The sequence below is a fragment of the Giraffa tippelskirchi genome, chromosome 11, assembly GCF_054371585.1.
Source record: "Giraffa tippelskirchi isolate mGirTip1 chromosome 11, T2T-mGirTip1v1.2.pri, whole genome shotgun sequence".
In the NCBI taxonomy this organism is placed as follows: domain Eukaryota; kingdom Metazoa; phylum Chordata; class Mammalia; order Artiodactyla; family Giraffidae; genus Giraffa; species Giraffa tippelskirchi.
This window is the reverse complement of record NC_137285.1, coordinates 94,606,711-94,634,280: the sequence shown is the minus strand read 5'-3', so window position 1 is coordinate 94,634,280 and position 27,570 is coordinate 94,606,711. Positions and strand designations below refer to the sequence as shown.

General features: G+C 37.8%; 1 long non-coding RNA gene across 1 annotated transcript in view; it reads right to left on the bottom strand.

The window, feature by feature from the left end:
* Nucleotides 1–6,526: 6,526 nt before the first annotated feature.
* The window catches only part of LOC145525436 (uncharacterized), a 227,325-nt gene continuing 206,281 nt past the window's right edge, over nucleotides 6,527–27,570 (bottom strand). Inside the window, exons 10-12 of the long non-coding RNA XR_014068209.1 lie at nucleotides 21,418–21,629; nucleotides 11,032–11,097; nucleotides 6,527–8,969 (exon numbers count right to left, since the gene is read on the bottom strand). This is a non-coding gene — a long non-coding RNA (uncharacterized LOC145525436). The remainder of the gene's footprint in view (nucleotides 8,970–11,031; nucleotides 11,098–21,417; nucleotides 21,630–27,570) is intronic.

Below are 27,570 nucleotides of genomic sequence, written 5' to 3'. Positions count from 1 at the left end.
TTTGAGTGTGGTATTAGAAAGTGTTCTAATTCCATTCTTTTACATGTAGTTGTCCAGTTCTTCCAGCTCTAGTTATTGAAGAGACTATCTTTTTTCCACTGCATATTCCTGCCTACTTTGTCAAAGATAAGGTGCCCAGACGGTGCGTGGGTTTATCTCTGGGCTTTCTATCTTGTTCCATTGGTCTACACTTTTATTCTGGTGCCAGCACCATACCATCTTGATGACTTTAACTTTGTGGCATAGTCTGAAATCAGGTAACTGATTCCTCCAACTAAAGCCACCATACGGCCCAGCAATATCACTTCTAGGCATATACCCTGAAGAAACCAAGACTGAAAAAAGACACCTGTACTCCAATGTAAATTGCAGCACTATTTACGATAGCTAGGACATGGAAGCAACCTAGATGTCCATCAACAGAGGAATGGATAAAGAAGCTGTGGTGCATATAGATAATGGAATACTATTTAACCATAAAAAGGAATGCAGTTTAGTCAGTTATAATGAGGTGGATGAACCTAGGGCCTATTATATAGGGTGAAGTAAGTCAGAAAGAGAAAAACAAGTATAATACATATGGACTCTAGAAAGATTATAGTGATAAACCTATTTGCTGAGCACCAATGGAGACACGGGCATAGAGAACAGACTTATGGACAAGGATTGGGGAGAGGAGGGTGAGGGTGAGATGAGTGGAGAAAGTAGCATGGAAGCATATACACTAACATATGTAAATAGATAGCCAATGGAAATTTTATGTATGACTCAAGGAACTCAAATTGGGGCTCTGTAAAAGGCTAGAGGGCTAGGAAAGGGTGGGAGATAGGAGGGAGATTTATGAGGGAGGGGACATATGTACACCCGTGGTTAATTCATGTTGAATGTATGACAGAAGTCAAACCAATATTGTAAAGAAATCATCAATCAATTTAAAATAAATATTAAAAATATATAAAACAAGCATTTTAAGTACTACCTTGATTTTATGGGAGAAAAATCAGGGATCTTAGATTTATAGTCATTCTTTGTAACTTTTATATAATCTCTTTTCTGAGTTTACCCTATATACATCATAGAATCTTTGATATGAGAGGACAGTGGTCAAAAACACACAGAAAAATTTACATTTTACAATATGACATAAAACAAAAACTAGATTTCCAACTACTAGAAAACAGAAAAATATATTAATTACAATTGGTATTATAGACTTTTAAAAATATGCTTGTAGACCTGATAAGAGTTTAGAAAAGTAACAGGATATAAATGAATATATAATTTTTAAGGTTTCATGAGAGGAGGGCATGGCAGCCCACTCCAGTATTCTTGCCTGGAGAAACCCATAGACAGAGGAGTCTGGCAGGCTACAGTCCATATGGTCACAGAGTCAGACACGACTGAAGCAAATTAGCACATGTGCACACCTGCATGCTAAGTTTCATGAATAGGATCAGTAGTTAGCTAAAAGAAAACAAAGATGTTCTTTCTTAGTAGCAACTAGAAAGATTAAATATATAAGAATAAGTCCAATAAGAAATGTGAAAACATATAATGCTGGGGATATTATTTTTATATCTGGTTCTGGATTATGGACAGAGCTATTTTTATTTGGGAAATTATTTTGTTGAGTCACGGGGGAAAAAGGGTAAACCATGAGGAACAAGAGGAGTTAGCAAAAATAAACAAAATTGTCTTGTATAATATACAAAGGTGCATTTGTGGATGGGAAATAGCTGATGAAAAAATCTGGGTAGACGAATGGTTTTCAACATTTTGGTGTTTCAGGCGCAATTTTATGTACCCTCAATCTTTTAGCAAAGTCTCCCTAATCTACAAATACCTTTTGAAAGTAGATTATGTATGAGTGAGCACATGAATTTGAGTTGAGTGAGTGTGTGTGTGTGTGTCTGTGTGTCTGTGTAATTCAGGAGCTGAGACCAAATTCCACTTCATAGTCAATGGGTACAGAATATGGATAGTCAACATATGGTGGCAATGATCCAAAAACTGAATTTATTCAGTTAAGTTAGGTTTGAGCTCAGAGCCAGAGGTGACCATAAAAACAACAATGTTGCACAATATTTGGGAGGACATTGAACATCCATAAATTGTAGAATTGGAATCTAAGTAATGACTTACTTAGGTTTTTAAGGAAAAGAGGTAAAGACTAGAAAGAAAAAACTAGGTAAACTCAGGATTATTTGTGCACGGGGGGGAAAATTTACTAAAGTACAGAGAGGTTATAAAAGAGGCTTAAATAAGTAGACAAGCCAGATCCCTGGATAAGAGGGCAAACTACTAGAAAATTTCAATTTTTTCCTAGTTAACTTGAAGATTTAATGTGTTCCCAATCAAAACTCCAACTATGTTTTTCAATATTTTGACAAAATGATTCCAAAGTTCATCTGGAACAGCTAAGAAAAAATTTGGAAAAAAGTAATCACCTCACTAAAAAGTAATGACCTCACTAGATATAAAAACATTATAAAGCTATTCAGTGTGGCACTGACATGAAAATAGATGGGGAAATCTATGAAGTGATATATAACCAGGAAATAGAACCAAGTGCATACAGGAAATTAACATATAATCACAAATCAGAGAATAAAGGAAGAGAAACAATAAGCAGTACTAGGACCATTTTTAACCTATCTGGGAAATAATTTGTTCATCTCTCCTGCCATGTTATCAAAATAAATTCCAGATGGGTTAAGATGTTAGATATCAAAATGAAGTTATAAAGTCAGAAGGAAATATAGCTGATTATCTGTCCCCTCCAAAATCTTAAAATATTGACATATTTGATGGCTATTAATATCAAATGTCTGTATTTTAAATAAACCTATTTGGATTTTAGATAAGCCTATAGCCAAAAAACTATATATAAATATTTTATTTAAATGTAATGAAGTGGTAAGACATCTAAAACCCATATAATTCAGTAGGAAAATACTAATCTTGACCCATCTGCTCCCTCATCTTCTAATAGGAAAGGTATAAAGGATATAAGAACATAGGTTACAAGACAAAATGCTAATGAATATATGAAAGAGATTTAAATGAATTTCTAAGATGACAAACATTAAACTTTTAGTTAAGTGCCATTTTTTGCCTACTGAAAAAAAAGAATATTTTTAAATTGAGAATATTTTCAACATATGAGGCTACAGTGAAATAGGCACCAAATAAAATAGTTTGAGAAATGTATGTAGGTTTAATATTTTCAGAAAATAATTTTGCATTGCATTATGAAGAAGTTTTATATTATAACAATTTTTAACTGAGTGAATTTCACATTAAATTTATATTTATATAATATTAAATTTATATTTATACTAAAGGAAATAAAATACAAAGATTAATGCTACAAATATTAGCCATCATGACATTAATAATAGGTAAACACCAGAAAGCAGATATCAACTCTTGACCCTACACACATATTCTGGAATATGCAGACTTCAATAAGAATTTTTTAAAGATAGTTTAGTGACATTGAAAAAAATGTTAAGAGAAACATAAAAATTGTATGTATAGTCTGATCACAGCTAGATAAAACAATACTCATGGAAGAAGGAAAGTATAAAATGTTAACAATGATTATCTTCATATGAAAGTATCATAGATGATTATTTTACTTTCTTAATGTAGACTGCAAGTTTTTTTCCTAGTTTTGTATAATAGACCAGCATTGCTTTCATAATACTTCCTATATTTGAAGAGAGGTATTATGTTTTCTCAATGTAATTATATGCCCTTTCTTCAGGTACCCTAATCAGAAATGTCTTCTTGGTACGTAAAACGCCAGGCAGGACACCCTGAAAGAGGCACCACAGACATTTACTACAGCAAGAAGCTGGCGCTGCCTCAGACTTCTGGTTGTCTAGTCAAGCTGTTTCCTCTCTTTGGACTGCCTGTTGAGTCTCCTTATTTTCCTGGAAAACTCTACTGCATGCTTGAACACACCCAGCTAGGAAGAGTTAGGGGCTCCCTCTTCTGCACTCCCTTTAGCATAACCCTTTTATTCATCCCACATTTCCCCTAATAATTAGGCTTTCTCAGAGAAGGGGCAGGGCTTTCTCTGTACTTAAGACTCCAACCCATTGTAAGAGATCAGAAAATAATTTTTGAATGCTTGAGAACTTGAAGAGAGTTATAGGGTTTAAAGCCTATATCTAGTCTTCCAATAATGTTTCTGCAAATGCATTTATTAATTTAATAAACCAGTGTCAATCCCCTATTATGAAGTGATTCAAAGATTAATAAAGCTCATTTTTTGTCCTAGAGGTGCCAATAACCTCAGAGAACTCAGATTTGTAAATAATTGATTAAATCAGGCATGTACAGGATTCTTCCAGTCTGGAAAATGCATCCTTCTGGAATTTTTTATGTCTTTTGCTGCTAATGAACCCAGGAACAGTATCTGAATAAAACACATGAAATTATCTAAAGCCAGCTTCCTTTTCTGAACAGAATGCTTAAGAGCAACCATGAAAATAAAGGGTAGCACCTTTTCAAAAAATTCCTCCTGGTTAGTCAAGAAAGAATTTGAAGCTGAAAAGAGATTCAAATGCATTGAGTTTTTGGAATGCTTTTGAAGATTCTTACTTTAAAAAAAAAAAATTACAATTTGAGCTAACCACTGAGAAGTGATGCTTTGGTCTCTATCCCTAAATCAGTATTTTTCCCTCAGAAAGGTAGAATATATTAAAGTGAATTCATATGTCCATGGAGCCAGGAAGTAGTGAGCCATATATTAATTAAAAAAAAAAAAAAAGTACCTTAGTTGTCAAGCTTAATCCTCTGAACAAGCCTATGAGGAAAGCAGGCACACAGTATTAGAGCCTCATCCCCTTTTCAGGCACAAAACCAAAGGGTTAACTTGCTTACCTGAGTCCACACCTAAGTGAAAGTCAGGGGAATGATGAGGACGGAGTATATCTCTGACACCAAGCCCAGCTTTTGTAACCTTGTGGTGCTGTGGTCCCACGAGGGTGCTGCTGGAGTGGGGCCATGACAAATACAAAGGGCAAAATAAGCATTAAGAGCCCAGTGAGAGAGTCATTTCCTAGGCAGGTTGATAAGAAGTCTAGGGGTCCCCAAGGAGAGAGGGGTCTGGAATTCTCAAGAAGAAAAGGACAAACGTATTTTTTCCTCTGCATTCCTTAGTCTTAGTCAATTACACAACTCAATTTAAACTCTATACTAGGGATTATACAGCAACAATGTATCCAGCTGGAGGACAGTTTCTGCTTCCTGAGAACCTCTGACTAATCCTGATATCTTAAAAGGTATGTTATGGGAGTGGGTCTGAAGGATCTTTCTATTGTCAAATGCTAATCCTTTTATTTTAAAATGTAAATTATGGGAGTAGGTCTGGTGAAATCTTTACAAGGATAACAATAATGTATCCTACCTGGGGACAGTCTCTGGATTAAACTTTCTGGCTAATCCTGTTATCTTAAAATGTAAATTATGGGAGTAGGTCTGATGAGGTCTTTACAACCTCCAGACATTGTTTTGATTCAGTATATAACTCCACTGCTAACTCTAGCAAGGGGGTACTCTTTCTGCCCCCTTCTGATGTCTATGCCAGAAGCTTTCTCTATCACTTTTATACTTTAATAAACCCTATTGCACAAAAGCTCTGAGCGATCAAGCCTCATCTCTGGCCCCGGATTGAATTCTTCTCCGGAGGCTAAGAATCCTGGCGTCTTTTCCTGGGTTCAGCAACAACCTTTTGCCAGTCTTATCTCAACAAAAACATAAAACAAACAACCCAATCAAAATATTGACAGAAGACCTAAGTAGGTCTGAATACACACTATTTAGACAGAAAATCTAAATAGACACTACTCCAAAGAAGACATACAGATGGCCAATAAGCACATGAAGAGATGCTCAACATAATTAATTACTAGAGAAATGAAGATCAAAACTACAAGGAGGTATCACCTCACACCAGTCAGAATGACCATTATTAAAAAGTCTACAAATAACAAATGCTTTAGAGTGTATGGAGAAAAGGGAACCCTCCTACCTTGTTGGTAGGAATGTGAATTAGTTCAGCCACTGAGGAAAACAGTGTGGAAGTTCCTCAGAAAACTAAAAATAAACTTACTGCTTGATCCAGAAAGTTCACTCCTGGGCATATATCTAGACAAAACTAAAATTCAAAAAGATACCTGTACCCCTATGCTCATAGCAGCACTATATACAATAGCAGAGACATGAAAACAACCTAAATGTCCATCCACAGATGAGTGGATAAAAGATGTGGTACATATATGTAATACAATGGAATACTCCTTAGCCATAAAAAAGAATGAAACAATGCCATTTGTGGAAACCTCAGTACACCTGAAGATTACCATACTAAGTGAAGTAAGTCAGAAAGAGAAAGATAAATACCATAAGATATATCAGTTATATGTGGAATCTAAAATATGACACAAATGAACCTATCTACCAAGCAGAAACAGACTCACAGGCATAGAGAACAGACTTGCAGTTGCCAAGAGGGAGGTGGGGGTGAGGGATGGATTGAGAGTTTGAGGTTGGTAGATGTAAACCATTATGTATAAAATGGGTGGACAACAAGGTCCTACTGTATAGCAAAGGGAATTATATTCAATGTCCAGGGATAAATGAAAAGGGAATAGAACATAAAAAAGAATGTGTATGTATACACTGAAGAATTGATGATTTTGAACTGGGATGCTAGAGAAGACTCTTAAGAGTCTCTTGGACATCAAGGAGATCAAACCAGTCAATCTTAAAGGAAATCAACCCTGAATACTCATTGGAAGGACTGATGCTGAAGCTGAAACTCCAATACTTTGGCCACCTGATGCGAACATCTGACCCTGATGCTGGGGAAAATTGAAGGCAGAAGGAGAAGAGGGCTACAGAGGATGACATGGTTGGATCACATCACGGATACAATGGACATAAACTTGGGTAAACTCTGGGAGATGGTGAGGGACAGGGAAGTCTGGCGTGCTGCAGTCCATGAGGTGGTAAAGAGTCAGACACAACTTGGCAACTGAACAACAAAAAATATATAAGCTGAGTCACTTTGCTGTATAGCAGAAATTAGCACAATATTATAAATCAACTACGGAGAAGGCAATGGCACCCCACTCCAGTACTCTTGCCTAGAAACTCCCATGGATGGAGGAGCCTGGTGGGCTACAGTCCATGGGGTCGCTAAGAGTCGGACATGACTGAAGCGACTTAGCAGCAGCAGCAGCAGCATAAATCAACTATACCTCAATTTTTTTAAAGGAGAGAGAGAACACAAACCTTTAATAGCACTGAGCAACCTCAGAAAAGTGGTATTCAGCTGAATCCAGATTCCAAGATACTTAGAAGTCCATGAGACAAACCAAAGCATAATGAAAAGAAAAGAAATGGTGATGGTGATCAGTATGAGACTGGGCATTCATTAAGACCCATTGTGTCACCCATTGTGACAATGTTTGCTCCATCTATGTTGTCAACAGAAACAATAATTGGTTCGCTCTCCCGTTTCCCTCCCCAGCACTCCACTTGGTATCATGATGCTTGTCAGGAGACTGAAGATAGAGATAGACTTTGTAAGTGAATGTTAATGGACAATTCTATGTGTTGGTTTGACTACATGGGTAATCTGTGGAAAGGGTTAGGTACTATGTCTGTGAAGGTATTATGTCTGGTATAGACTTACATCCATGTCTTCATGGATCTTCACTGGAGAAAGTTGGTAAACATTTCTCTAAGAACTCATGGCCAATATAGGTCACTACTGATTTTTAGCTAATTGCTACAGATAGAGTTGGCTATCATAGGGAACTTGCATTCTCTCTCTCTCTCACATACACAAATGCATGCACAACAGACACATATCTACACACCTCCATCATTAATATTCACAACTTCTTTAGCCACAGATGCTAATAAATTCCTGTATAACAGTACATCTCAAGAGAACCCTTTGGAGGATATACGTGGTGGAAATTTAGGATCATGAATATAGTAGCGAAACGTCAACATTCATAACCATCTGGCAACTCTCTTGAGAGTTCTAGAACCAAGGATTCATTTCTTCTTTAGTCCTATTCTTCCTGAGAATCTGCCATGGGGCTGGCACCATGGCAGATGCTGAGAAAGCAGAGAAGGATCTCTCTGATCTAAAAGAGAGCTAACTCTGGAAAGAGGAGATGTTAGTATCTCAATACAATGCACTAAGAGCTTGGAAAAATAATAGCATACTTTTACTGAGCTCCAATAATGTGCCAAACTGTATTAAGTTCTGTGCATATATTATCATACTGATTAGTTAAGAAATTCCTATCCTATTTTACAGAAGACATTGAGGCACAGAGAGGTTAAGTAGTCTGTCCATGGTCACACAGCTTGCCACTCATGGAGCCTTGGTTTGAGTCTGAATAATGTGGCTCTATAGCCCAAGTTTCTTACCTGTTAACTACAATATAGTAGAATAAATACACGCTGATAAAAATGCACATGTACAAACCCACAAAGATTAGAAAGTCAAAAAAGTTCTCCCGGAGTTGTTGTGAGGGATAAGAAGGAATTAGGCAGAATGGGGAGAAAGGGAATTCTGGAGAGACAGAAGCATGGGCAAAGACCCAGAGATAGTGTGGAGCTTCTAGGAACTTACTCTCTGAATCACTTTAAAATTTAAGTGTATCCAAACAAAAAGCATTTTCTAGTTCTTGGAAAGTTAAGTGGGTAGAAATATATTTAGTCTCAATAAGTTGAAAATTTTGTAAGAAATTTCAGTCAAGAGGCAGAGTCAAAAGAAGAGATTCTATCCAGAGAGGCTTCAGAAACAAATCTAAGAAGCATCCTTGTATGTGTAATACTTTGCATGTCTCTTGTTACTAATTACTAGTGGGTACAAATTTATTTCTTCATGAGAATAGTATCCATTTGTCACCTTCTCTTCCAAAAGCATCATTCTACAAAAGAAAGCAAACATGTATAATTACATAATAGACATAGGAATGTGTAAATATAAAATGGCAAGGTAGTGAGCACTGAGCAAAAAGAGACATTTAAAACCCTATGTTATGCCAGAATCAAAGTATTTCAAGTGCCAGGGAGGTAAGTCAAGAATAGACTGCTTGTAACCCCATAGATGAGCATAGTCAAAGCACAGATCAAAGGCCATAAAAAGACAGGCTTAGGCCCATTGCTGAGAAAGTTTCTTGGCTATCTTCTTTTAAATATTCACTTGAAACCATGTCTAACTGTGCTCATTTTCATCCTAATCCCTTTTATGAGTTACACTTTGGCGATAAAATTTATGTAGTACAAAAATGACCTCAGTCATATTAATATTAACCAGAGCTATGCAACCCAATGCTGGTCTAACAACTCAGGACATGAAAGTAGTTTTAAAATCCCCATATGTTTTGCCAAAAAAAATCTCTAAGTAGTGAATTGGCAACCAGACCCAGCTCTCCAGAGTGCTCCCAAGTTACATACTTTTTATATGATAGCAACTACAGCAAATATTGTACTTAATAGGGATCCCCCTCATTCAGTGGGCAACTCCCCACAAAATAAGCAATACCAAAGATAATTTTGCTAAAATCCTCCTGCTACATAACAACAAAATGTTAGCTGATTCATTAAAAACATATTGTAAACATGTTCTACATCTGGTAATATGTTATTGGCATCGACACTTCTGCTAATATATTTATATAATCTTAAAAAGTGTTAAATTGCTGGCAGGTTCTGGAGACTCCCAGGCCCTGTTGAGAAGAGAGGTGGAACCCTGAGAAGGAAAGTGAATACCTAAGAAGCACTAAACTGCTTAATCTTGAAGACATGCATATACCTAGAAACTGGGCTACAGGTGTGACTTCACAAGACCAAGGTGACAGAAGTCAAGGACAGGTCCAAACAGAGATGAAAAGTTTTATCAGATTATCCCACTTTAATTTGGGCCCCAAAATAGCTATAACATCTGAGTAGTTACGCTGCTGCTGCTGCTAAGTCGCTTCAGTCATGTCCGTCTCTGTGTGACCCCATAGACGGCAGCCCACCAGGCTCCTCCGTCCCTGGGATTCTCCAGGCAAGAACACTGGAGTGGGTTGCCATTTCCTTCTCCAATGCATGAAAGGGAAAAGTGAAAGTGAAGCCGCTCAGTTGTGTCCGACTCTTCTTGACTCCACGGACTGCAGCGCACCAGGCTCCTCCATCCATGGGATTTTCCAGGCAAGAATACTGGAGTAGGGTGCCATTGCCTTCTCCATACTGCCTTCTTCCAAATTCCCGCCTGAGAGAACTAGAGGGAAAGTTGCTTCAGAATCAATCAGAGCTCAGAAAGAAGAAAGAAAAGAAAGAGAGAAGGAGAGAATGAGGAAGGAAGAAAGGGACGGAGGGAGCAGTGGGAAGGGAAAGGGAAAAAGGAGAGAAAGACAAAGAACCAAAGGAAGAAAAGGTGGGGGGAATGTATGCCTAAGAAATTGTGCACACAGATTGACAAAAATTCTAATAAAATATTAGCAAACTAAAGCCCAAGGGTATATGAATGATACTATTGTAATTGAATTGGGTTTAAAATAGAAATGGAGAAGCCCCTGGTGGCTCCGACGGTAAAGAGTCTGCCTGCAGTGCGGGAGACCCGGGTTCGATCCCTGTGTTGGGAAGATCCCCTGGAGAAGGAAATGGCAATCCTCTCCAGTACTCTTGCCTGGAGAATCCCATGGACGGAGGAGCCTAGCAGGCTACAATCCATGGGGTCGCAAAGAGTCGGACACGACTGAGCGACTTCACTCACTATAATGTTAACTTTAAAAATTAATCAGTGCAAATCACCATATTTGCATTGACCAATAAAAGGAGAAAAAGCATATGATCCTCTCAATAAATGCAAGAAAATCGAAAATGTTCAACAGTCTCTTAGTACATAAATTCTTAACAAATAGAAATTTTCCCAATCAAATATTTTAATGCAACAAATATGCAACAAGCAAGTTAAAAAGTAAAAGATAAAGCATTGAGACTTGCCTTTGAGGTTAGAAACTAGGCAAGGATTCCCATTATCACCAGTTCTATTCAATATCGCAACTGGGACTTCTCAGCAATATGATAATTCAATAAAATAAACAGAAGATAAGGGTTAGAAAGGATAGCAGATAACATTTTCAGAGTATATGGTTATATGTCTAAGGTATCTAAATGAATCTATAAATAAGTTATAGAAATTAATAAAAGAGTTTGGCAAGTTTGCTTTATGTGAAGCCAGCATGTAAAATCTATTTTATTTCTGTGCTATAGCAACAGAAACTTATAAAATAAAATTTTAATGTATCATTTATAATATGATTAAAAATATCTGGTACATAAGACTATATTTTAAAAAAATATGAAATAGCTCTACAGGGAAAAATTCTGAAATCTAATATTGAAATATTTTTTAAAAGACTTCAATAAGTGAAGAAACAAATCTTCTTTGTTAACAGAAAAATACTCAAAATTACAAATATGTCATTTTTGTAATAATTTTCTTTATTATTATTTATTACATATGTAATAAATATGTAAAAAATTTCATAATTTTATCCAAATGGATTAATAACTTCCCTGCAGCTATAATTATAATCCTTCCCTACAGTGAAACTCACAGTTAGCAACACTGCTTTCCACATATGCATACACATACACATATCTACACATACACAAAAATACACAAAGTAAGAGTTTTAAGTCGGCTTTTAGTTCCCTGTTATTAAGAATTGTGGGCAGACAAGGACTCCAAAAAGGCAGAATCATAGAATAATATAGGAAAATTTTTCAGATATAATGAACATGATAACCCAAGTTTCCTTAAGTGCCCAGAGCAATGAATCAAAAATAAACCCACACCAAGCCAAATCATCATGATGTGACTGCGAATAAAAAGATTATAGAGTCTTCTGGAGTGGGAGGGGAGGGAATATATTGTTCACACATAGCATCAAGGATTAGATGCCTCTGCATTGTCAACAAGCATAGTAGATGCTAAAGAGTGCAACAATGCCTTTGAAGGAACTAACAGGAATTTATTATACACCAGTTCAAACTATCATTTAATTGTGAGACAAAGAATAATTAATATAGAACTTTAGTAATTAATACAGTTGATAAAGAAATAGACAAACTGATGAGTGAAACAGAATACAGAACCCACATGTTATGAGCTTCTGTATCCAAAACAAAGCCTGACACATGTTAGGCATTTAATAAAACCTTTTGAAGGTTTACTAAATGTTTAAACCTGGTGCAGGGGAGAAACAGCATGCAGATCAGTGGGCAAAGATGAACTGTTCAACAAATGATTGTGGAAAGTTGATATCCATACAGAAAAACATTAATCCAGGTCAAGTATCTATACTAGACAAAAAATTTTAAACTCAAAGTTCAGTAAAGGTAAATCTGAAAGAAAAAACTTTTAGAGAAAAACAATATATTTTTTAACCTCATTTCCATAAAGATTTTTTAAACAAAACACAGAAAGTGTGGCTCATAAAGAAAAGATGATTAAGTCTGGCTACATTAAAATTATGAACTTCTGTTTGCTAAATATATCTTAAAGAAAGCGTGAAGGCAAGCCACCATACGACAGAAGGTTTCTGTATATAAATAAACAACAAAGGGTTAGTATCCAGGAAAACAACTCTTAAAATAAGAAAAACGACAATTCTTAGAAGAATGGGCAAAATATACAAGAAATTAAATAAAATAAATATGAATGACAAACATATTTGCAACTTTATTAGAAATCAGAGAATACAAATTTAAACCAGAATGATATTGGCAGAGCATTGTGATGTATTCCTGGCAGTAATGCAGAAAAAATGAATTCTTATGTCTCGTAAAAGCATATATTGAAACAAATACTTGGGTAAACAGTATGACATTTTCTAGGAAATATGAACATTTACATAATCTAGGAAGCAGTGATTCTGCTCCCAGATTTACACTGTAGAAAAAATTTTGTATAACAAATGGACTTTGTTTTTGTTCAGTTGCTAAGTTGTGTCTGACTCTTTTGGGATGCTATGGACTGTAGCCCACCTGGCTCCTCTGTCCATGAGATCTTCCAGGCAATAATACTGGAGTGGGTTGCCATTTCCTTCTGCAGGGGTTTTTCCCAACCCAGGAACCAAACCTTCATCTTCTGCATTGTAGGTAGATAGGTGGATTCTTTACCACTGAGCCACCAGGGAAGTCCTTAAAAAAAAAGGCCTTGGAATTTTATTTCTCAAATAGTGATGTTGGGCATGCTTTTATGTGCTTATTAGCCATCTGTATGTCTCCTATGGAGAAATTCCTGTTTAAGTCTTCTGTCCACTTTTTGATTGGGTTGTTTGTTTTTTGGGTTGAGCTTCATGAGCTGTTTGTATATTTTGGTGATTACTTCTTTGTCAGTTGTTTCACTTGCTATTGTTTTCTCCCATTCTTGGTGTTATCTTTTCACCTTGCTTATAGTTTTTTTTTTTGTTGTGCAAAAGATTTTAAGTTTAATTAGATCCCATTTGTTTATTTTTATTTTTATTTCCATTACTCTAGGAGGTAGGTCATAGCAAATCTTGCTGTGGTTTATGTCAAAGAGTGTTTTGCTTGCGTTTTCCTCTAAGAGTTACATAGTTTCTGGTGAGGTATCATCTCACACCTGTAAAAATGACCACCATCAAAAAGTCTACAAACAAAAGGCATTAAGCACACCAAAAATGGAAAAAACAGAAGTAAAAAAAAAAAAAAAAAAGTCTACAAACAATAAATGCTGGAGAGGGTGTGGAGAAAAGGGAACCCTCCTGCTCTGTTGGTGGGAAGGCAAATTGACACAGCCACTATGGAGAACAGCAGGGAGATTTCTTTAAAAACTAAGAATAAAACTTCTGTATGACCCAGAAATCCTACCACTGGGCATACACTCTGAGGAAAACAGAATTGAAAAAGACACATATATCCCAGTGTTCATTGCAGCACTATTTACAATAGCTGGGACATGGAAGCAACCTAGATGTCCATCAACAGATGAATGGATAAAGAAGTTGTGGTACATATACACAATGGAATATTACTCAGCTATAAAAAGCAATGTATTTGTGTCAATTCTAATGAGGTAGATGAACCTAGAGCCTATTATACAAAGTGAAGTAAGTCAGAAAGAAAAAGACTAATATCGTACATTAATGCATATATATGAATTCTAGAAAGGTGGTACTGATGAACCTATCTACTTTGCACTGCAGACATAGAGAACAGACTTTTGGACACAGCGGGGGAAAGAAAAGGTGAGATGATTTGAGAGAGTAGCATTGAAACAGATACATTACTTTATGTGAAATAGATAGCCGGTGGGAACTTCCTGTCTGACACAGGAACCCAAAGCCGGTGCTCTCTGACAACCTGGAGGGGTGGTTTGCAGAGTGAGGTGGGAGGAAGGTTGTATCACTGATCCTGTTTGTGATGCCAATTGTCTTGCTGTATCCCACTGTGTGCACTGTTCACTGAATCCAGGGTAGGCAAGGGGAAAGCTAAGAGGCCGGAAGAAGACTTGAGGGGCTGTAAGAACTGCAGACACATGCATTCTCTCTTGGCTGATGCAGCAACCATAGCAAGAGCCATAGCATAACCTAACACAACACAACCTCTCTCCTGGATGACGCAGCAACCATAGCAGTAGACATGCTATATTCTCTCCTCTTGTGGCTGACCAATGGACACAGCCATGATGCAGCATTAAATACCACCTCTCTCTAAGTGGGGTTCACACAAGTTTACTGCACAAAGTAGCCCACAACCGAGAGTACCTCGTGACCTGCATGCACAGTGCTATAAATGACCTCAGCTGTTACATGGTCATTACTCACAAAATGTGGGGCGAGAGAGCCTGAACACTCCATCTTGGCTAATTTGCTCTCTCCCCACACTCTACCTTTTCAGGGTCTCTTGCCTAACATTCTGTGTGCAGTCCATCTTCTCTGATATCCCCTTGGTGAATAACACTGACCCTTAGATTTACATTTTGCCACAGGAATAGCTCAAACAACAAACAGTTACATCCCCAGTACATAGCAAAACTCAACACCGGGTATCACCTGTAACTCATGCTGCAGTCCTTGCCTTCACAGGGCTAGAAAAATCACACACCACATGTGGAGTGCCTTTATCTTCCTTGGCTAAGTCCAGTCCAGAGTCTGTCCTTATGAGATTGCAGGAAAGCCTCCTGTGGAATTTTATTAAGAAACTGCAAACCCCCCAACAGGGCCAGGCCCATTCCTTCATGGAGGGGATCTTTGCAGAGTTCACAGCCCATCCATATGATTATATTTTTCTAAATCTGAGGACACAGCCTTTACGGTACACAGCCTAGATCTACACCACAGGACCCAGACAAACCTCGCATGCCATCCGTCTACCTCTCTCAGTGAGGACCGTCAAAACCCTCACAGGTGACAGGCCCACCCCCATGTCCCTGACCCGCAAAAGCCAAGCTGCACCAAGGTCCCCACTGCTTTTACTAAAACTTCTTACACAAGTTGACCAACTCCACCCGAGTATATGGTCGATACATTACAAACTCAGTCACACTGGGCACCCTTTGAGGATGCCTCCTCTGGGCTGTAAGCTGCTTGTGCTTCACTTTCTGCTGAATAACAGGCCTTGCTTGCTAAGTGGGGACCTGCAGTCTCATAACATTTATCATCACTGTCGCTTACCACCTTGCTGCCAGAGGTGTTGGGTTCTTCAGGGTCACGGAGTCCTTGCTCTAATGCCAGTATACGTTGTTCTAGTTTTTCCTGCACATTGCACACCAGTGCAGCATCATAGAGAGCACTATTCATATTTACCATCAAGGCAGTCAAGAAAATCCACCCCACGGTGCCAGCGGCAGTCTGTGCTGCCTTGTTCAGCAAATGGGAACTCTTCACCTATAATACCTTTTCAATACTATCTGGTGAACCATCTACTGCCTCCCAGTCTTCCACCAGAACCTACACCAAGAGGACTGCAGCCACTTGGTACCACATGTTATCTGGTGGCCACTGGCTTTCTCTATCTAGTGTAGCCTCAGGCTCCCCTACCCACTGGATATCCTGCCAACTGCGCCAACTGTTTCGCTGATCCTGTTCATGACACCAGTTGTCTCACTGTACCTCACTGTGCGCACTGTTCACTGAACCCAGGGTAGGCAAGGCACGAGCTAAGAGCCTGGAAGAAGACTCAAGGAGCTGTAGGATCTGCAGACATGTTTATTCTCTCCTGGATGACACAGCAGCCATAACAGCATTCTCTCAGGATGATGTAGCAGCCATCGCAGTAGACACACTATATTCTCTCCTCTCGTGGCTGACCCAATGGACGCAGCCATGATGCAGCAGTAAATCCTGCCACTTTCTAGGTGGAGCTCATATATCTCTACAGCACAAAATAGTCCATGACCAAGTGAATATTTCATGATGCGCATGCACACTGCTATAAATGACCTCAGTTGTTATACAGCCATTATTTACAAAACATGGGGCAAGAGAGCCTGAGCATGCCACCTTGGTTAATTTGCTCTCACCCCACAGAGGTTTAAGATGTAGGGGACATATGTGTACCTATGGCTGATTCATGCTGATGTATGGCAGAAAGCCTCACAAATTGATAAAGTAATTATCTTCCAATTAAAAATAAAATAAAAATTTAAAACTCACGGACTTGGAAACATGTAAATAATGTTTGTAACAGCAACATTCATAATAGCATGCATGCATTGTGCTAAGTCACTTCCTTGTGTCTGACTCTCTGTGACCTATAGCCTGCCAGGTTCCTCTGTCCATGGGATTCTCCAGGCAAGAATACTGGAGTAGGTTGCCATGGCCTCCTTCAGGGGATTTTCCTGACCCAGGGATCAAACCCATATCTCTTATGTCTTCTGAATTGACAGGTGGGTTCTTTATCACTAGCACCACCTGGGAAGCCCCATAATAGCATAGAAAAGCCTAGATTCTCATCGACAGTAGAATGGATAAACAAATTATGGTTCATTCATACAAAGTTATTTTACACAACAGTGAAAAAATAAATTCCATTCACATGCAACAACATGGATGAATCTTATAAACAATATTATGAACTGAAAACAATAGAAGAATTTATAGTGTAAGATACTATTGATTTCATGTTCAAAAACACGCAAGCTAAAAGTTATACTGTGTTGAAATTCATACATATGAAAACAAAAACATATAAAAAGTCAGAAAACACTAAACTAGAAATTCAGATTAGTAGATTCCTCTTGCGGAGAAAGTAGAAGTTGTGTTGCAGAGGGTACACAAGGGTCTTAATAATTGGAAATATTCTATGTCTTTAATTAGTAACACTCTATTCTTAAACTAGAGGGCATATATAAAAATGAAACTTTGTACCATTTTTATATCTTTCATGTATTTTATATATATATATTTGGCTATACAAAACATTTTGTAATTTTTAACTTTTAAAAATGTGGAAAAGGTAAGACTGTGGAACTGATATCAAAGTTAAGTATCTTACAGAACTGAGAACCTTCCACATTGTATAATTCAGAAATAATACTGCAGAAACTTGTCAAGCCACTACCAAGAAAAGTCTAAACCAACAAATGTTGGGAGCATTCTTAATTGGTCAGTCTATTTAACCTATACTAGTTGGATTCTTGTGAAAAGCTTTGACTTGAGCATCACAGCCTTAGGTTTGTAATTTCTGAAATTGAGTGAGGCTCAGTTCGACGTGTATTGATGTTGTATTGAGGATTGCCAGAAAGGATTGTTTAAAGATCAAATGAGATCATGGATCATAAGTACCTGGCATATTTCAGGCCCCCCAAAATGTTTTTACTTCCAAAAAAGGTTATTTTCCTTTTCCATACAGAGTCTTTGCCCCTCTTTCTTATTAAACTCTCTAGTTCTTTGACTATACCAAGCAACAGTTTTCAGTAGTGGAATTTCAAGTTTCCTCAGTATGTTATTTATTTGAAAGTTCTTACAAATATTGCTGCAGTTGATCTTCAAGTTTATATTTTAGAGGTAAGAAAGAGTTGCGCCAATTTGCAAATTGACGTTCATAGAGATTAAAGACAACAGCAATAGTGTCCATAATTCTAGATAAGTCCCAGTTGTAACCACTACATTTATTATTCCCAAAAATATTTGTTTAAGTTCACAGAAAGCTCTCTAATATTGACATATTGAGACACATTGACAAACTCTCTAGATGACATCTAAATGCCATCTCCCAAACCACTCCAATTTTTCACTACCTGAGTGAAAAATTATATCCTATAAAATGTTCTTGGTTACAATTTGTAATTATATGGTCACTAGATTGCTAAAGGCTCAAAATTACAGAATTAAAGACAGAATAACCTCAAGTTTACCCAAATTTCAAAAAAATAGAAATATACTTAAATATATTTCAGATATACCCAAACCTTTAAGGAAAAATTCTCAGCTGGAAGTAATGTAATTTTACCTCTGAGGCCTATTTTAGATACATTCCCTCAGGAAGAGCAGCCTCATAATTATCAGTCCTGTGGATTAAAAGGAATGTTCCAGTCAGGCATCAGCCCCAGAGCTGCAGGCTTGAGAGTTTAGAAGGAAATACTGACACATGTGACAAGAATGCTTTTCCAACATAACCTCCCTCTCCAATGTCTTGCCCCACCCAAGACCTAATTAATTTTGCTTAACTTTTATTCTCTGACTTTACTACCAGAAAACAAGTCACCAACAACTTCAGATGCTGATCCTGCAACTCACAGGACAGCCAGGAATGGTGAAGTTTGCCACGGAGGCAGTATATGCTTTTATCTTTTCTATTGAACAGTGTTTTTGAGAGCAAATCCTATAAAAATCTATGTGTCTCCATTGACATCACTGTAAACAGCCCCATTCCTACAGGACTCAAAGGACTCTTTCAGAAATTTTATAGAGCCATGATGACCCATCAAGAGACAGTCCCTTTCCTAATTGGCAGTAAAAAGCAAGCTCCATCAAAGTCCCATATTGAGACCATAGAGTGATGAGGAGTAGCTATGGGACTGGCCATAAAACGTAGGAAATCATGGTGACCTGAAGTAGCTTTAATGGCCACTCACAATCCATTCACATCCATTGATGTATTTCATTTATCACGCTCCTGCAAGAAATGAGAAAAAGGAAGTTGCCTATCATGCCTATTATTCTCCTTTCTATTTTTGGCCCTCTTTGAGGCCTTAGTTGTTCCAAGAAAATCGTTTCCTTGTCACACAAGATGTTCTGAGTTTTCATTAGCAGAAAAAGCCTCTTGAAAATGTCAGGACTCCTATCAATTTGTAAATGAGAATAAATCAGCTTTTATTGAACTTTGAGTACCTCATGCTGAGCAAGGCACAAGACACATGTTGTCTCACTGGTTCTTCCCACCAGCCAATGGAAGATAAGTCAAAATTATCCACAACTCATCACATGGGCAGAAAAATCAACATCCTTTGTGTTATTTAAATATTCCCCTCTTACCTTTAAGTTCCCAGTTCCAATGATGGCAGAAATTGCAGGGGGACGGGACAAAAACAAAACCAAAGCAAACAAAAATCCTTCTATCTTGATGATTCAATGTAGCTCCCTTTTGAGTAATTAATTACTCAGTTCTTCTGCATTTTGCCTCATTCTGAAGTGTTCTCCTCTTTCACTCTGCCTCCCTGAAGATGGTCAAAAGATTCAGAGAAAAGCCTGCCCATTCTATTGGCCTTCAGAGGGGCACCTGCTCTTCTTGCTGTTGGTGGTGGCTCACATAGGCCTTTTTATGTACACAGACAAGAGGGCTTTGCTGAGTCAGTGTTAGGAATCTACTAGAATCTACAGGGGCTGGTCTGGAAGGCTCTTGGGAGGATCATAGCATTTTTGAGCTAAATAGGATCTTTAGGGTAAATCATATATTAAGGTTCTCCAGAGAAAGAAAAAAAAGTGGTTTAACTATAAAGCCAAGGGATAAAATGCCAGGTTATGACCAGAGCTACATTCACAGTGGCTTAAAGGTAAGAGAGGAGCAGGTGTAAGAGAGAGCAAGCATGCCTCACTAATTGAAACAGAAGGCTGGACTCCATGGGGTGAGGACAATGAGAACCATAGGCTAAGAGGTAGCCCTGATTAGAAGTCTTTAAGCCAAAGAGTTAGCATCAGTGCAGCATGATGCAAGAGAACGTAAAGGATGTAGTTAAAGTGAGATATGAGGTCAATAGCTGTAGATGTGATTAGCTCTTGTGTCCTATCAACTGTTCTAGTCAACATAAGGAGACAGCACAAGGCCTTCACAAATGAAAGCTTGGAGAGAAAAAGTCTGCTGAGTGTCGACAGGCATTATCAAAGGAGAAACATGAATAGGATGAGTGAGCAGACTGGTACCTACCTGGACTAACCAAGGAAACTGACCCTGACTGAGAAAGTCTGAGCAAGTCCAATTCAGAGCATGCACCATGTTTTGTTTCTCAGAATTTAGTTCAATTCGAGGGAGAACTGAGAGCTGGATATTCTTCCTTTACAAACATTAGAGGGGAAAACATGGAGACCCACTGTTAGAAGGAAGCTTGGGAGTTACCAGAGATTAAAGGAAAAACTTGCCTCTCCTCTGATGAGGGCAAAAAGTTCATTAAAGGTTTGCAACTATGGGGAGAGAAAGTCAGGCTAAGTTAGAAGAAGAGAACACTTGAGTAAGGAATTAATGCTAAGTATACCTTACATTCAGAAAAGAAACTTGTCTGGGCTGAGGAGTATAATTCTTTTAACTAGTACGGTAAATCCCTTACATAAGAATGAGTTCCACTCAGAGAGTGTGTTCATAAGTTCAATTTGTTCATAAGTCCAACGAAGTTGGCCTCGGTACCCAATGAACATAATCAGCTATATAGTATTGCTGTATTGTAAAAGTTTTATAATACGTTTCACACAAATAATACATAAAAAACAAACAAGCATGCTAGGTTGCATTCTGAGCAGCTGCTGCAATCTTTGCCTGCTGCTGCTAAGTCACTTCAGTCGTGTCCGACTCCACGCGACCCCGTAGACGGCAGACTACCAGGCTCCTCCATCCCTGGGATTCTCCAGGCAAGAACACTGGAGTGGGTTGCCATTTCCTTCTCCAATGCATGAGAGTGGAAAGTGAAAGTGAAGTTGCTCAGTCATGTCCGACTCCTCGTGACCCCATGGACTGCAGCCTACCAGGCTCCTCTGTCCATGGGATTTTCCAGGCAAGAGTACTGGAGTGGGGTGCCATTGCCTTCTCCAGCAATCTTTGCCTACCATTCTATAAATACCTTTGGGTCCTGTGCCTCAAAAGCTAGCAATGTCACCTCAAATAAAGAAAATCCCCTTGAAACTGAAAATCTCTTTGGTCTTCACTTACTTCTTCCTCTTGTCTCTCTTCATCCTTTCTCTGGGCCTCCAATTTCATCAGGTCCTCCTTAGTAAGTTTCACATGTTGCACAGCAAGGAGTTCAGTGAATCATCCTCTTGCAGATCTTGCTCCAGCAATGTTTCCATTCCTATTATTCGGTGCTTCTTAGCAGTACCAGCTACATCACTGCTGCTTTTATATTTGCTTCTGGAGATACTGGGCTTGAAATAAAGATATTGTACCACAGTACTCTATACAGTAGTGTACAGTAAACTACACAAAAGCACAACCACTTGGACAGGATGCACATACATGACAATGTACGCCAGACACGTGAACTAACTTACATGATGGGACATGTGAACACACAGTCACCTCTTTGAAAGTTTGCAACTTGAAGTTTCATATGTATGGGATTTAAATTTAAGTACTTTTAACTATAGCTACTATTAACAGAAATATGTCTCTGTGATTATATTTAGAGAGATCTATAGACTTTGAGTTTGGCAAGTTTTTGTTGTATTTATAAGGAATTTAATTTTGTATAAAAAAATAATACAGACTAGTGATCAAGAGCTTGGTCTCTGGGGCTTAGATTTTAATCTTGGCTATCCATTTAGTGCCTGTGTGATGCAGGTCATTTAAACTATCAAAATTTCCATTTCTATCACCTAGAAAATAAGATTATTTCCACATAGCACTCCATTATCTGTAATGAAAATGAATTCTCCTGTTTATTGTGTCTGCTGATTTTCTGTCATGTGTGCTTTGTAATTCTCAGCTTAGCTCATCTTCAGCAAGTTATTTCCTTTGGGAGTTCCATGCAACCTCAGCTGTGGAGGAGGCCCCATGGGACACCTTTGTGTTTGCCCCTTTCCACTAAACTAATTTATCTCCTAAAGTCATTAGCAAGATTAAATAAGTTAATATTTGTGAAGAACTTAGAATAGTATGTGGCTGTTTTTAAGAGCATAAATTCTCAACAAATGAGCATTTGTTGAAAAAAATTTCTTGGTTCAATTTCCACATTTCCAGAAGCGGCTCAGTATTCCATTTCCTCACAAATGACTTTCTCTGTGCATTACAAAGTTACCTGTTGTAGCTGTTGTGTCCCTAGTCCAATGAAAAGAATTGTTCTAGGCCCTGATTAAGTCTTTCCCAGTTTTGAGTGTAGGCATGGGACTCGGGGTCCTTGGCCTCAACTTCCACCCACTCTCTACCCTCATTATTGAAACTATAACCCTTTTAGGCTTGCATCACGTTTCAATAGCTCGGTCAGTCTTTCAGATTTAATCCACTGCTGGGCTCTGACTTTGCTTCCTCTTAGTTTCTGGCTGCTCAGAATTTCTCTTTTTTGCTTTTGAGCTGGACTATGGTCTTTCTAACTTGATTACACTATAACAATTCCATGAGTTGGGAGTGTACTCTCCATACTTCCCACATCAATTCAGTCTGCGTATTGACTGGAGGTTACCTGTGCTGTGCTGTGCTTAGTCGCTCAGTTGTGTCCAACTCTTTGCAACCCATGGACTGTAGCCTGCCAGGTTTCTCCGTCCATGGGAATTTTCCAGGCAAGAATACTGGAGTGGGTTGCCATGCCCTCCTCCAGGGGATCTTCCCAACTCAGAGATCAAACCCAGGTCTCCCACATTGAAGGAGGACTCTTTACTCTCTGAGCCACCAAGGAAACCCAAGAATATGGGAGCGGGTAAACTATGCCTTCTCCAAGGGAACTTCCTAACCCAGAAATTGAACTTGGGTCTCCTGAATTGCAGGCGGATTCTTTACCAGCTGAGCTGCCAGGGAAGTCTGGAGATTGCCTACCCTGCAGATTAAACCAGTGATAAAAATACAGTATATATCACCAGGTCAACTCAAAAACCAGAATACCCCAAACGCTTTGATGAACAATACTTTTGAATTTTTACATTCAAATAGTTGTTTTAACATTTATTATCATAAAGTTATTTTATGAAGTGATATCTGATTATGTTTGTGCTATTATCTGAAAATAAAATTTACTCATTTTTGTAACATAATGGAACATTTTGTTCCATTGTTAGTTTAAAAATTCAGGGTATAGCAGGTACTCTTGAGAATGAAATCACACTTTTATTTAGGTGTTTTGGGATTGTCAAAATTATCTTCATATAGTTTTTTTTTGACTATTGATTTTTCCATTAAGATTTCATGCTGTTACAAGTGAATACCTAATAAGTATGCTGCAAATACTATGTGAAAAATCTCATTTATCCAATCTACTTTTACCTTTTTAAACTAGCCAGATGTCATATTATTTTAAATGTACTTATTTTTTAGCTGAAGGATAATTGCTTTACAGAATGTTGTTGTTTTCTGTCAAACCTCAACATGAATCAGCCATAGGTATACATACATACCCTCCCTCTTGAAACTGCCTCCCGTCTCCCTTCCCATCCCACCCCTCTATGTTGATACAGAGCCTCTGGTTGAGTTTTCTGAGACATGCAGCAGATTTCCATGGCTATCTATTTTACATATGGTAATGCAAGTTTTCAGTGTTACTCTCCATACATTTCACCCTCTCTCTGTGTCCATAAGTCTGCTTTCTATGGTTGTTTCTCCATTCAGTTCAGTTCAGTTCAGTCGCTCAGTAATGTCCAACTCTTTGTGACCCCATGAACCGCAGCATGCCGGGCCTTCCTGTCCATCACCAACTCCTGGAGCTTACCCAAACTCATGTCCATTGAGCCGGTGATGCCATCTAGCCATCTCATCCTCTGTCGTCCCCTTCTCCTCCTGCCCTCAATCGTTCTCAGCATCAGGGTCTTTTCAAGTGAGTCAGCTCTTTGCATCAGGTGGCCAAAGTATTGGAGTTTCAGCTTCATCATCAGTCCTTCCAATGAACACCCAGGACTGATCTCCTTTAGAATAGACTGGTTGGATCTCCTTGCAGTTCAAGGGACTCTCAAAGAGTCTTCTCTAACACCACAGTTCAAAAGCATCAGTTCTTCATCATTCAGCTTTCTTTATAGTTCAACTTTCACATCCGTACATGACCACTGGAAAAACCATAGCCTTGACTAGACGGACCTTTGTTGACAAAGTAATGTCTCTGCTTTTTTCTCCATTGCTGTCCTGTAAATAAATTCTTTGCTACCATCTTTCTAGATTCCATATATATGCATTAGTATATGATATTTATCTTTCTCTTTCTGACTTCCTTCATTCTGTTTAATAGGCTCTAGGTACATCCACCTCATTAGAACTGACTCAAAGATGTTCCTTTAATGGCTGAGTAATATTCCATTGTGTATATGTACCACAACTTCTTTAGCTGTTCATTTGTTGATATCTAGGTTGCTTACATGTCTTAGCTATTGTAAATAGTCCTGCAATGAACATTAGGGTATATGTGTATTTTTCAACCTTGGTTTCCTCAGGGTAGATGCCTAGGAGTGGGATTGCTGGATCATATGATGGCTTTATTCCTAGTTTTTTAAGGAATCTCCATGCCGTGTTTCATAGTGGCTGTATCAATTTACATTCCCATCAACAGTGCCAGAGCATTCCCTTTTCTCCACACCCTCGCCAAAATTTATTGTTTGTAGACTTTTTGATGATGGCCATTCTGACTAGTATGAGGTGATATCTCATTGTAGCTTTGGTTTGCATTTCTCTAATAATGAGTGATGTTGAGCATCTTTTCATGTGTTTGTTAGCCATCTGTATGTCTTCTTAGGAAAAATGTCTGTTTAGCTGTTTTTCCTACTTTTTTGATTGGGCTGTTTGTTTTTCTGGTGGTAAGTTGTATGAGCTGCTTATATATTTTGGAAATTACTCCTTTGTCAGTTGTTTCATTTGCTATTATTTTCTCCCATTCTGAGGGTTGACTTTGCTGTTTAAAAGCTTTTAAGTTTAATTAGGCTCCATTTATTTATTTTTCTTTTTATTTCTATTACTCTAGGAGGTGGATCATAGAGGATTTTGCTTTGATTTATGTCATCGAGCATTCTGCCTATGTTTTCCTCTAAGAGCTATATAGTTTCTTGTCTTACATTTAGGTCTTTAATCCATTCTGAGTTTATCTTTGTGTAGGATTTTGCTTTGATTTATGTCATCGAGCATTCTGCCTATGTTTTCCTCTAAGAGCTATATAGTTTCTTGTCTTACATTTAGGTCTTTAATCCATTCTGAGTTTATCTTTGTGTATGGTGTTAGGAAGTGTTCTAATTTCATTCTTCTACATGTAGCTGTCCAGTTTTCCCAGCACCACTTATTGAAGAGGCTGTCTTTGCTCCATTATATATTCTTGACTCCTTTGCCAAAAATAATGGAGCCATAGGTCCATGGGCTTTTATCTGGGCTTTCTATCTTATTCCATTGGTCTATATTTCTGTTTTGTGCCAGTACCATACTACAGTCTTGATGACTGTAGCTTTGCAGTATAATCTGAAATCAGGAAGGTTGATTACTCCAGCTCCATTCTTCTTTCTCAAGATTGCTTTGGCTATTCAGGGTCTTTTGTGTTTCCATAGGAATAGTGAAATTTTTTGTTCTAGTTCTGTGAAAAATGCCATTGATAATTTGATAGGGATCGCATTGAATTTGTAGATTGTGTTTGGTAGTATAGTCATTTTCACAAAATTGATTCTTCCTACCCAAGAACATTGAATATCTCTCCATCTGTTTATGTTGTCCTTGATTTCTTTCAACATATAATTTTCTATATAGAGTTAATTTGTCTCCTTAGGTAGGTTTAATCCTAAATATTTAATTCTTTTTGTTCCAATGGTAAATGGGATTTATCTTTCTGACTTTTCATTGTTAGTATATAGGAATGCAAGTGATTTATGTGTATTGATTTTGCGTCCTGTGACTTTGCTAAATTCACTGATTAGCTCTAGTACCTTTCTAATAGTATCTTTTGAGTTTTCTGTGTGTTGCATCATGTCATCTGCAAACAGTAAGAGCTTTACTTCTTCTTTTCTGATCTGGATTGCTTTTATTTCTTTTTCTTCTCTGATTGCTGTAGCTAGGACTTCCAGAACTATGTTGAATAATAGTAGTGAGAGTGGACACCCTCGTCTTCTTCCTGATCTTAGGGGGAATGTTTTCAGTTTTCCACCATTGAGAATAGTTTTTGCTGTGGGTTTATCATATAAGGCCTTTACTGTGTTGAGGTAGGTTCATTCTATGCCCATTTTTTTAAGATTTTTAATCACAAATGGATGCTGAATTTTGTCAAAGGCTTTTTCTGCATCTATTGAGATTATCATATGGTTTTTAACTTTCAGTTTGATAATATGGTGTATCACATTGATTGATTTGCCTATATTGATAAATCCTGGCATCCCTGGAATAAACTCAACTTGGTCATGTTGTAAGAACTTTTTAATATGTTGCTGAATTCTGTTTGCTAGAATTTTGTTGAGGATTTTTGCATCTATGTTCATCAGTGATATTGGCCAGTTTTTTGTTTTTGGTTTTGGTTTTTTTCTGTCTTTGTCTGGTTTTGGTATCAGGGTGATGGTGGTCTTGTAGAATGAGTTTGAAAGTGTTCCTTCCTCTGCAATTTTTTGAAAGAATTTTAGAAGGATAGGTATTAGCTCTTCTCTAAATGCTTGACAGAATTCACTTGTGAAGCCATCTGTTCCTGAGCTTTTGATTTGGGGGGAGGTTTTTAATCACAGCTTCGATTTCAGTGCTTGTAATTGGGTTGTTCATAATTTCTATTTCTTCCTGGTCCAGTCTTGGAAGATTGAGCTTTTCTAAGAATCTGTCCATTTCTTCCAGGTTATCCATTTGATTGCCATGTTGTTCATAATAGTCTCTTGTAATCCTTTGTATTTCTACATTGTCTGTTGTAACCTCTCCTTTTTCATTTCTAATTTTGCTGATTTGAGTCTTTTCTCTTGTTTTCTTGATGAGTCTGGCTAAAAGTTTGTCAATTTTATCTTCTCAGAGAAGCAGCTTTTAGTTTTATTAATCTTTACTATTGTTCCTTTCATTTCTTTTTCATTTATTTCTGCTCAGACCTTTATGATTTCTTTCCTTCTGTTAATTTTGGTGTTTTCTTTGTTTTTCTTTATCCAGTTGTTTTAGATGTAAAGTTAAGTTGTCTATTTTTCTTGGTATTGATATAAACTTCCTTCCTAGAAATGCTTTTGTTGCATCCCATAG